The sequence below is a fragment of the Pongo abelii genome, chromosome 11 (assembly GCF_028885655.2).
Source record: "Pongo abelii isolate AG06213 chromosome 11, NHGRI_mPonAbe1-v2.0_pri, whole genome shotgun sequence".
Taxonomy (NCBI): Eukaryota; Metazoa; Chordata; class Mammalia; order Primates; family Hominidae; genus Pongo; species Pongo abelii.
Window position 1 is genome coordinate 55,397,494 of NC_071996.2, and position 12,944 is coordinate 55,410,437.

Sequence of the window (12,944 nt, forward strand, 5' to 3'; positions counted from 1 at the left end):
TTCCCCTTTCCTTCCTCCAGGTCACAATTGTTATATGCCATAAAGGCAGTATCAAGAAACTGATTTTGATTAGTTTGTGGCCCCATCTCTAGCTTTTGGTGCTTACGTGTAATATCTGGGTGGATTGGCTAATGAAATGCTGTGCCATTATTATTTTACCTTCAGGAGAGGAAGGGTCTAGACTGGTATATTTTTTAAAGGCCTCCTCCATCCTGCCCTAAAACATGGCTGGATTTTCCTCTTTTGCTTGTGCAACCTCTCTTTATTATACTTTACTGCCTTAGTTATTCCCTTTTTCATTCCTCCAAGGAGAGCCTCAAGAAATTTAGCCCAGTTGTTCATCCTTACAGGGGTGTTATAGTCCCAATTAGGATCAGTAGTGGGGACTATGTCTGGGCCCAAGTGATTGCCCTGAGGGTTTTGGGCAAATAAATTGTCCACTTCCCAGTGGGCAGTCTCAAAGATTCATTCTTTTTCCAAGGGGGTCCAACAGGTTGCTAGCATGAATTGGACGTCTCTCCATGAGAGATCAAAGGCTAAGATCAAAGTTTAGAACCCATCTGCAAATTTTCTAGCTTCCTAGCTTTTATTTACATTATTGTGTGTTAGTTACAGAGAAGGGGGCCTGAACTCAGACTGGATCCCTGGCTCCTGCTACTTCCTGAAAGGGTAGCAGGGCTGGAGGTGGAGTTGAATAGGATGTTCCCCTCTGAGTGTGAGGGGTACTTAGCAAGATTCCCACTGTTTGCTGTTGGGCTTTAGCCTTAGGAGCACTTGGCAAGGGGTTATATGGGGGTGGTTGCTATTCCCCCTGAGAGACAGGTGGCCCTTGTAAAAGGGGGTCATCTACAATATCTAGTTCTGCCTTAGGACTTTCCTTTTGGGGGGCAGGTTATGGCAGTTTTGCAGATTGTTGGGTTTTGGTATAGGTCATAAAGACCTGTACATATGGGATTTCTGATCATTTATGCTTCCTTTTGCAAAATAGGTCTAATTGCAGGATGGTGTCATAATTAAGTCTACCACTGACTGCCCATTGTTCTTGGCTTTCCAGCTGGTAATGTGGCCAGACAGTATTACAATAAAAAAATCAGGTGTTTTCTCCTTAGATTGCTAGGGTCAAATTGATTCCAGTGGTTGAGGATCCAGCCAAGCAGGGAATCAGGTGGAATAGATGGGAAGTTGCCTATAGTGGTACAGAAAAGAGAAGAGGAAGAGAAGAGGATTTTGAAAAGTGGAGGGCTTATTAGGTGACCCAAATTTTATCTGGGGTATCCCCCTGGAAAAACCCTGGGCCCTGACTGGGGTCCCCCCTTAGGGACCCATCTTAGTCTGTCAGACATCTCTGACCTTAGATGGGTACCAGCATTGCTTTGGAATTATTTCCTCCACCACTGATGACCCATTTTGAACTCTCCTTCTTGTTACTGCATGAAGGCCTCAACTTTTAGCATCCTTATAATTTGATAAAGCCAAGCTTTCCCTTCTGACTTTAGCCAATATGTTCACACACAGAATCTCTTTTACAATTAATTTTCATAAACTGCAACTTGTTCAAACCTTTGGATTTTTCCTATCTCACTAAAAAAAATCCTTTAGCCCTCTAATCTTAGGCACGACGCCAGGAGATGAAGACCATCCTGGCTAATATGGTGAAACCCCGTCTCTACTAAAAAATACAAAAAATTAGCCAGGCGTGGGTGGCGGGTGCCTGTAGTCCCAGCTACTTGGGAGGCTGAGGCAGGAGAATGGCGTGAACCTGGGAGGCGGAGCTTGCAGTGAGCTGAGATCGCGCCACTGCACTCCAGCCTGGGTGACAGAGCAGGACTCTATCTCAAAAAAAAAAAAAAAAAAAGAAATCCACATTAAATTGTACAACATTTCTTGCATATTTTGCTTTCACAAATCTTTGTCATGACTTACACAGACCATCTATGACATGCTTGGATTCTCTGACTTGTCCTAAACTCTCTTTTTAAACAACCAGTCATTTGAGTTTAGGACAAGAATTTACCATGCAAGATCCTTTCTGTTTTTTTTTTTTTAAAACAGAGTCTCACCCTGTTGCCAGTCACCAGGTTAGAGTGCAGTGGCAGGATCTCAGCTCACTGCAATGTCTGCCTCCTGGGTTCAAGCAATTCTTCTGCCCCAGCCTCCTAAGTAGCTAGGACTACAGGTGCGTGCCACCACTCCTGGCTAATTTTTCGTATTTTTAGTAGAGATGGGGTTTCACCATGTTAGCCAGGATGGTCTCGATCTCCTGACCTCATGATCCACCTGCCTTGGCCTCCCAAAGTGCTGGGATTACAGGCGTGAGCCGCTGTGCCTAGCTTCAAGATACTTTCTTATATAAAATCTCTTTTCTTTATAACCTTCTTTGCATAGGGGGCTAGGTGGGTTTCTTTTGTTCTTAGCCAGTCGAATACACCAGTTAGGAGAAGGTGGTCAAGACCCTTAACAGACATTATCTTTTATTGGCTAACTCTAAAGAAGAATTTAGCATAAGAAAAGAGGGGTTTAAGCTACCTGAAACATCTGTGAATTTGTCCTGGATGAGCTGTTGCTGCCAATTGTATCACACATAAAAATCAGGAACTATAACCAGGAAAGATAGAAAAGAGTCCTTCCCCCTTATGGGCAGGGCAACTATCCCCATTCACTCTTTGGCCTTCAGGTAATAGTGGAGAGTGGCCCCAGTCAGTTGTCCTCAATTACCAAGGAGCTACTAGGAAACAGCCACTGAAAGACTGAAAAAATAGAGGAAAAGGACTCAGGTCTCTTACCCAAACTGGGTAGTGGTGGTCAGGTGTTTCTACATGGAAACCTTTCAGTTTCACTGGAGAGTGGCCTCAGCCAGAAACCTGCAGTTGTCTTTGTGCTTAAGCACTGTCCACTGAGGGTCCTTAGTTAGAAAGGGAAAGAGAGAGAGAAAAAAGGGTACCTCTGTATGGAGCAGAGAGGAAAAGGGGAAAAGAGAAAAATAAATCCCAAATTTGGAGCTTGCCTCCTGGCTGACTCACCAAAATATGTTACCAAAATATTCCAGGTGAATTCAACAAAATGCACAAACAAAGCAATGAAAGAATGAAGCAATGAAAGCACAGATTTATTGAAACAAAAGTGCACTCCACAGAATAGGAATGGGCTTGAGCAAGTAGCTCAAGAGCCCTGGTTACAGAATTTTCTGGGGTTTAAATATTCTGTAGAGGTTTCCATTGGTTACTTGGTTACACCCTATGTAAATGAAGGATTGGCTCATGGTCAGTCTGACTGGTTGCTGGAGGGGACTAATCAGAGGTACTTTCCATTTTTCATCTGTGAGGCAGTGGAAAGGGGAGTGGTTGCAAAGGGAGTAGCCTCTGATCCTTTTGTTACTTGGGCTTGGAGAGGTGGGGTTTTCTTTTTGATTCAGTTCTAGGAAGTCAGCGCAAATCGGCCTTAGGTTCCCTGCCTCCAGACCCTACTCTCCTGCCTTACAGGGGTAAGGAGAAGAACTATGTGCTCCCTCTTTAATGCTATAGTGGGTGCATGGGAACTTGCTTTCTATAAAGTCTCACACAATGGGGGCTCCTTCTAGTTAGGAAGAAAGTTTAGATCCTGGATAGACAAATAAAAGCAAATATCCTAAAGTGTAATAAAAACAACTGGAAAAAATAAAGGAATGGAATCAATAAGTTTTATATATGTGCCATGTATATGTGGGCTCTGCTTGTATGAAAACTCAAGGACTTGCACTGCAATATCTATTACAAGTGAGCACCCCCCCGGATGTTCTAGAAGGGCATCTCCATCCCACTCAAGGTGATTAAAAACCTTTTGGTAGTCAGAGTATCTCTCTTTCTTTACTGAAGGGGAAAGAAGTAGCTTTTCTTCCTGAACATCAGATTCCCCTAAAGGCAATGGCTTCTCTCCAGTCTGTTTCTTACACTGACAAGGTGGTGGCAGTAGAGCTGATTCTGCTAATTGGTCCTCTCAAGGAGCTCCATAGGGAGATGTCTTGTACCAATGGCTGCTGGTTATTGGAACTTAAGATGTAGGATGTGCATCTTAAGGATGTTCATCTACAACTTAAGATGTAGGATGTGCACCCTGAATTTCAAAGTTCTAGAAAGTATTCTGAGGGTGAAAGAAAAAAAAAGTTAACACATTTAGACGTCAGAAATAGCGGATTTCGATAACAAAGTATCACGGAACAGCATCATATATCTGAGAGGAAAAGGTGTGACTAAATGATTTTTTAATTCTGTGAAAGATAAAGGTAACAATCAGAGATTGATAAATATGCAAAAGGAAATATAGCACAAATTAGCCCTTGAAAACAATACGTGATGAAAATCAGGCAGTCAGAAAGTGGATTATGGTACAGATCTCAGAAGTAAGGGAGCTGATATTAGCAAACTGGTAGTTAATATGTTTATATTAGAATTCAGGCTCACCAATTATGGGAATTGTGGTTACTGGGAAAAATCCAAGTGTTATAAATATAGACAATATAAAAATAATAAAGTGCCAAATAATGGGGGATGTGGAGAAAAAAATGTGAGGTAGAAGGAAATGTAAGTGTGCTTTTCTAAAATCAAGGAATCAGATAATATATTCTAAAGTAGATACTTTAAGAAATATAGTTTAAATGTATAATTTAAACTTCTTAAAAGAGGGCATACACAACCTTACAAAAATGGGAAAAAAGCAAGTGCTAAAATCAGAAAATATAAATGTCAGAAATAAGAACAAATAATATCTGTTTTAAAAAAGGAAGGTAAATGAAAGAAATTACTTGTAACAAGAGAAAGAGATTAGTTTCTGTGAGAACAGAGATTTTTTGTTTGTTTGTTTTGCTCATGGCAATGCCTAGAACACAGAAAAAGTCAAACTGGCTTGAAAATGAAGGGACCATTTAGCTCATGTAACCAAAAAGTTCAGTGGAACAGTGGGTACCATGGGGTCTTTGGCCTTATTTTTCTGTGAAGGTTCCTGGTCGGCACCCCTGCCTTGTATGGCTTATTCTCAGACTTGCTTCCTCATGGTCACAAGAGGACTTCCCATAACAACTGTGGGAATGTGACTCTTCATTCAATGCCATCACTTTTCTCCCTATCTCAACCCCAACAAATCCCAAACCAATCCCATTGGAAAACCAGATAGGGATTGTCAGCTGTTTTAATTAGATGAGAATTCTCAAAGGGTGAACCGTAGATCTCCAGGAGTTCCCAAGACTCTTTCAAGAGGGCCACAAGTGCACAACTATTTTTATAGTAATACTAAGAGGTTATTTTCCCTTTTTCCTATGTTGACATTGATCATCATGATACAAAAGCTGATGGGATAAGGCTGTTGGTACCTCAGTGTGTCAAGGCAATGGCACCAAACTGCACCAGGGATCATGGCATTCACTGTCAGTTACTTGCAGCCAAAAAAAAATGCCATTTTCACCTAAGAATGTTCCTGATAAAGCAGTAAAAACTATTAGTTTTATTAAATCTTGACCCTTGAATACCTGTCTTTTTAATATTTTGTGTGATGAAATGAGAAGTAAGCATGCAGCGTGAATACAGCATCTGGGAGAATTGTGGTCATTGAAAAGAAAGCACTTCGAGGTAGTGTGAGACATGACTGAACTATCTGCTTTTTTCATGTAAAAGCATTTTATTCCAGAGAACCGCTGACAGACAAATGATTGTTATTCAGACTTGAGTACTTGACAGACATTTTCTTGAAAACAAATGAAGTGAATCTGTCACTTCAAGGAAACTACTGACAATATTTTTTGCCAAAGATGAAATTCAAGCTTTCAGGCAAAAATTCACATTTTGGAAAACTTGTGTCTACCACCTTGAGCTCAACAGCTTCCCAATATTGAGAAGCTTTTGCAGTTATATTGATGCAAATATTAGCAAATGTGGATTTTTTTGGATATTATATAATAAAATGTGTCAGAATTTAGAAGGAGTAACATTTTGAGAATCAATATTTTTCAGATGATCAACGTGTGATGCTACAAAATCATGCTTGGTAAAAGATCCAATCAAACTACAAAATAGGCCAATAAATTTTAATGTAACAATACTTAAAGGGCATAAAATATTCGTTGACATGGTTTCAGATTCCGTATTCCAACTAACATTTAAGATACTAGTTATTTCTGTAGTGTAGTATCAAAAAAGAATATCTATAGTTATCTGAAAATTATTAAAATACTCTTCCCTTTTCAAACTACCTATCTGTATGTAGCTGGATTTTCTCTATATAGTTTATTTTAACAACATATCACAACAAATGAAATCAAAAGCAGATATGAGACTCTATTAAGCCAGAAACTAAAGAAATTTGTGAAAATGTAAAACAATGCTTCTCTCCTCACTACATTTTAGTATGATAATTATAGATTTTTAAATAAAAATGCTAGTTGTAATATATATGATTATTATGTTATTTTTAAATAAATAAATGTTTAAAAATTTTAAATTTTAATTTCTAATATAGCAAACACTAATAGATATAACTCACATGAACAAAATACTTTTGGAGTTTTTGATGATTTTTAATAGTATAAAGGGGACCTGATGCCATAAATTCTGAGAATCACTGATTTAGATTAATCAGGTATCATCCATGGAGCTGGATTGTGACTGAATACTCAATTTCACCTAAACTGTGTAGCATCTGTACATAGCTTCTATGTAATTGGAGAAAGATTGAATGATGTTAGGGAAGCAACTGCAATTTTCAGTTTAATGATAAAGGGTAAATTCCACAACAAATATATAATTATTACAAAACTTTGTATACCATAAAACATACTGTATAGTAATAATAATTGGCAATTCAACATTAGTAAAAAATTTTGTCTTATCTTTCAGCCCCTGACATATCAAGTAGATGAAAAGTAAGTAATGCTGTAAAAATCAGAATAATAAAATTAATATAGATATTCTCATAGTTACATATTAGACTTTGTACCATAAAGACAAGTTTTTATAAAATCAACCATTATATCAGGCCTAAAGAAATCTTTACTATATTAAACATTAGAAACACTAGAGGCTACATTTACTGACTGCAATGCACTCAAGCTAGTAATTAATAGCAAAACCCAGAACTTTTACACCCAAGAACCTAAAAGTTGAAACACACATCTCAGGGCCACCATGTCAATGCACTCAAGCTAGTAATTAATAGCAAAACCCAGAACTTTTACACCCAAGAACCTAAAAGTTGAAACACACATATCAGGGCCACCATGTTTTGCAGCTCTGTGGGCACCATTCACATTGGGCCCAAGTTCTGTTCCATAGAGTGACATTCAAATAGAGTACAATTAAAACAGTGGTATCTACTTGGGCAATGTAATAATCTTTGACTTCATTCTTTTTTTTTTTTTAAATAAAATAGGCATTTTATTTTATTTTATTTTTTTAAATTTGTTATTATTATACTTTAGGTTTTAGGGTACATGTGCGCAATGTGCAGGTTAGTTACATATGTATACATGTGCCATGCTGGTGCACTGCACCCACTAACTCGTCATCTAGCATTAGGTATATCTCCCAATGCCATCCCTCCCCCCTCCCCCCACCCCACAACAGTACCCAGAGTGTGATGATCCCCTTCCTGTGTCCATGTGTTCTCATTGTTCAATTCCCACCTATGAGTGAGAATATGCGGTGTCTGGTTTTTTGTTCTTGCGATAGTTTACTGAGAATGATGATTTCCAATTTCATCCATGTCCCTACAAAGGACATGAACTCATCATTTTTTATGGCTGCATAGTATAAGTAACTCTTATGAAAGATGAAATTTAAAATAAAATTTCAGAATGTCTAGAAATCAAATGATACCCCACATGAATTAAGGTGGTATTAAGAGGAATACTTAATGGTTGAACCTATTACAGTATTAAACAAAAATAAATAAATATATTAAAAATTTAAGATTTCCTAACCTAAGAAGTTAGGAAAAATTAACAAAATACATCTAAGAAGATCAAATAAAGGAATTAAACCTGAGAGTACAAATTAATAAATTGGAAGAAAACAAGCTATAATACATCACACCTTCTTTATTTGGGAAAACAGCTAGCTAGCCTAAGCAGGCAAAAGGGACAGGAAATGACAAGTACTCAAGATTAAAAATGAAAATACAGATAGGGGAAAAATAATAGGCAAAGAGAAAAGTAATTTTTTTTTTTTTTTTTTGAGATAGAGTTTCACTCTTGTTCCCAGGCTGGAGTGCAATGGAGTGATCTCAGCTCACTGCAACCTCTGCCTCCCAGTTTCAAGTGATTCTCCTGTCTCAGTCTCTCGAGTAGCTGGGATTACAGGCACCTGCCACCATGCTTGGCTAAATTTTGTATTTTCAGTAGAGACGGGATTTCACCATGTTGGCTAGGCTGGTCTCAAACTCCTGACCTCAGGTGATCCACCCACCTCGGCCTCCCAAAGTGCTGGGATTACAGGTGTGAACCACCACGCCTGGCCGAAAATGGAAAAGTATATGTGTAGACAGGTAACAGAAAAATAAATATAGATGGCCAATAAATAAATAAAAAAGAAAAAGGTGTTCAATTGCTCATCTAGACATGAAAATCAACAAGGATTAAATGCTATATTATTCACCTGCCAGATTGGCAATGATTCAAAATTTGGATGAGGATAAATAAATTGTGTTTGATATAATTTTAGTGGGAGTGAAAATTTGTTCAACTACTACTATTTATTAATATCTGTTAAAATTTAAAATATGTATAACAAATTATTAAATAGGACATTTTTCTGGTCTGGGTTAATGTCCTAAAACTAATAACAATAGGTGATCATTTTTCTTTATTCTAAAGGGAGGTTTTAGATCACCTACGAAAGAATTGCAAAAGTGGATGCAAACTGATTCTGAAATCTTTACCATATCATCCAAATGGCAAGAATTATCAGGAAAAGAGACTGAAACTAAGATGGGTTCTCTCCCCTTCCCTTACCTCAAGCCCAGTAAAGAAACCTCAAGAGAACTGCCTAAATCTCAGGTTGTCGGAGGAGATAAATACTAAAAGAAGAGTCCTTGTTTCTCTTCTCCTCCGGATAATCTTGAAACAAGATCAGGTCTGAGTTGGGAGAAAGGGAGAAGATTTAAATTGGAAGGGAGTATGAGCAGCTCAGATTTTTTTGATGTTGGAAAGTAAGAATGACTGGAAAGTTGCACAGTCTGCTCGAAGGGTAAGGAGGGAAGACCGTCATGAGACAGAATGAAGGTGGTGTGCTCATACTTCACTGAATTCAGCTCACTTAATAGGCAGTTACACGCCCTTTGACTCAGCAACTCTACTTCTAGGAATTCATCTTACAAATACACAGAGGTGCCAGATTGATGTTCATAGAAGCGTTTCTTGCAGTAGAAAGCTGAAAACAACTGATATGTTACAAAATTTTATAAAGTAAGTTATTGTATAATGTCACATACTTTGCAGTTATTAAGAATAGTGGGGTATACCCATATGTACATGGGCATAGAAGACAGAATAAATGAAATAAATCAAATTTCAAAAGAAATGATAAATGTTTGAGGTTATAGATATCCTAAATACCCTGGTTTAATAATTACATATTGTATGCATGTATCAAAATATATGTATCACACAATTATTATGTATCAATAACATGTTAAAAATAAATAAAAACATCAACTTTAGAACAGAACGATCACAGTTTTGTTAGAAAAAGAAATAAAATTTCATAGCTATCTTCATGATAGAGATGAGGGTCATGTATTTTTCAGGATAAAGACATCTAAGTAATTTCTTTTTTTTTCTTTAAAAATTAAAAGAGTGACACATACCTGGTATACAATATTTTGTTTGTATAAAAGGATAAAAAGTTTAAAAAAAGACAACAACAACCTATTTCTATTTTTGTCCCAGCTGTATGGATACAGTTATACAATACCTGTGCATGATTTCTTCTAAAAAAAAATCATGCATTACTTTTATAGTTAAATATGCAAAGAGAGAAGTGAAAGAAAAAGAATTAAATGTCTTTCTTTTATTTTAAATCTTACCTAATTAGAGGAAAGCTCCTCTATAATTTTATGTGCTATCATTTTCTTTTGACTCATGTTTGTTTTTTGATTTGTGTGTTTCCAAATGCTAGCCTCTTTTACTTTTTGCCAAAAATGAAGTCATTGGAAACAGGAACAGTTATAACAAGTCAGAGATTGTGTTTGGTGAAGGCCCTGTTATGGTGTCATGGGAAGAGTTTGCATATCAGAAGCCCCGGTGGGTTTCGTATCCACAAATCTGAGGCCATGCAACACTGAAAGTATCTCTCTTACAACTATCCCCAAGCTTGCTATCTGGTTTCCCACATAGTAAAATTCAATAGAATATATTCATCACTTCTATTTCTACATTTAAATGAGTATATACCACTAGCCTTCTTATTTTCTACCCTTTAAGCCTTTTTTCCTCACTAGAAGTACCAGATCATATTATCCAACCTAACTAGAACATTAATTCCATAAGATGCACCTTGAGAAAGTTTCTGTAGATAAATTATTTTGGACCATGTAGTATGGAGTATCTCTGCTTTGGATAGTCAATGAGAGGAACATATTACAGGCTTATTTCCTTTAAATAACCTGAACATAGTTTCTAGTCAGCACTTCTCTAAATAACCCGAACATAGGACTCTTCCCTATTAATATCTGGAAAGGCTTCCATTCGTCTAAGCTCCCAGGAAGGAGACGGGAAGAGGGAAAGGAGCCTAATTCCTTCATGGAGGACTTAGGTTGTCGAGGCTGCATTCCATAGCAGGTTCTGTAACTAGATAGAGCTGAGTTTAATTTCAACCCTCCCTCTCCTGTATTTAAACCGTAAATCTGGATACATTTTCAACATTTCAGTCTTTAATTTGAAAACAAGTTTCTTGAGTTGTAGTGAATTAAATAAGAAGAGGTGGTTAAGTAGGTGCCCAATAAATATAATATTAATTTTGTTTCTATTCTTTTTTAGAGAATCTTTCAATTTACCATATTTTCTTTTCCCATCATTCTATTTTATTAACTTTAAGAGAAACACTCTTCTCCTCCAATCCTGGAAAATTTTTTTCTTCTTTTTGCCCTGAAACTTTACATTTGTATTTTAGGCCTTAGTGTCTTTTGTTTGGTATGGCTAACCAAGAAGGTATGCTCAAACCAAATGAAAAAATGGATAAAATAGTACTTCAAGAATGAAGAAAATAACCTATTTTAATTTAGCATTTGGCTGCAGCCAAAAATTTGCCTTTTTTTAAAATTCTCTATTTTTTGAATAATCATAGCAGTCCTAACAGCTCGTAGAGTCACAGAATCTCTTTTGGGGGACTTAGTTTTCCCTTTTTTTCATTTGCATTTCATATGTATCCCAATCATTTTGCTGTCCCTACCTCTTATTAGAGTAGCTTCCTAAATGCCTTCCTGCTTCTAGTGTCTCTCTAGTATCCAAGTGATTGTCAACACACCTGTCAGCTCATCTTCCTAAAAATTCCACTTGGATTATCTTACTTTCTTAGTCATTAATTTCAATAACTTTCCTCACCCATAGAATTGTGTCTAACAAGACTTCCATGATAAAGTCCTTCTGTTTGGGCATCTTTTGTCCTTCTCTTTCTTAATAGTTGCCTTCTTTTCATCCAAATCAGCATCGGTTCTGTTTTGTGTGTATACTGGGCTCAAGTCAGTGCGGCGAATTTGTGTCCCTTCAATGCTCTTGTGCTTTTTTCTCTTTTCTCTGCTGGTCCTAAGCAGACTGATCTTTCAAGAACCAACTATGTCTTTCCTTCTACATGAAGATTTCTCCCTTTCCTCCAATCAGTGTACATGGTTTCTTTTCTAAATAGCTATTTAACTACGTTTGAACCACTTACTGTGGTGTTTAATAAAATTCTTATCTGAAACAGTAAGACTGTTTTTCTTCTCATCTCAAAGGGACAAAAGTTCCTGGAAGGTAAAAATGATTTTTCAAAATTCTCTCTCACTGATTATGAGGACTAGCATAGTGATGGATTGATTGATTAACTGAATCAAGTATGATGTGAACTCTAGCTACATCATTGTTATTGTTATCTGAATAGTGGCAGTCCACTAGGCCTGTGACTTCATCCCATGTTATCCCGGCTGCTTGAAAATAGTGTTTGCACATCCAATTTAGGGGAAATCTAGAGTAGAGTTATGACCAGGGCACTCTGCAATTTTTAATATGTTGCATTCAACTTTGTGTTGTTATAATCAGATGAGAGTTCTTGCAATCAAGCAATTTAATATGCGCATGGAAAAACAAGGACATAAAAATTGAGAAAAGACAGCAAAGTTTCAGTTCAAGAGATTTAAGATGAAATGAGCATAAAATTCCTATGAAAATCAACAAATAAGATTATGTTTTATTCAGTAGCTTTTTGATGCAATCAGTGATAGAAAGCCCTTCACTTTCCTTAAAATTTTGTATTTCCCCGAGATAATGTAGGGCACGAATAGTAGAATTTTGAAAAAGACAGTTGGAGGAAGAAACATACAATTTACTATTATATTACTTTGAAAGGGAAAAAGAACACAGGGAATGCTTTTATTTTGCCCCTGGAAATCTGCATCTAGATTTGAAAACCTGGACTATTTACTCCTACTACACCTCCAATACCCAATCCATTGTCAAGCTGTCAATCTAAAATAAATGAGTCAGAATGTAGTTTAAATAAAGTTTATTCAAGCGCAAAGGTTGAGGACTGCAGCCTGGGATACAATTCCAAGGGGCCTTGGGGAAGAAAGGCTTGTTTTAAAAGAAAAAGGGACAAATCAGGAGAGGGGTGATTACAAAAGTTGTTCATCAAGGATTCTCATTGGTTTGCAGAAATAACATTGATTAGTGATTGGCTATATGTTGTTGAACTGGAGGATGCATGGCATTTTATGTGTACTTGGCATCAGTT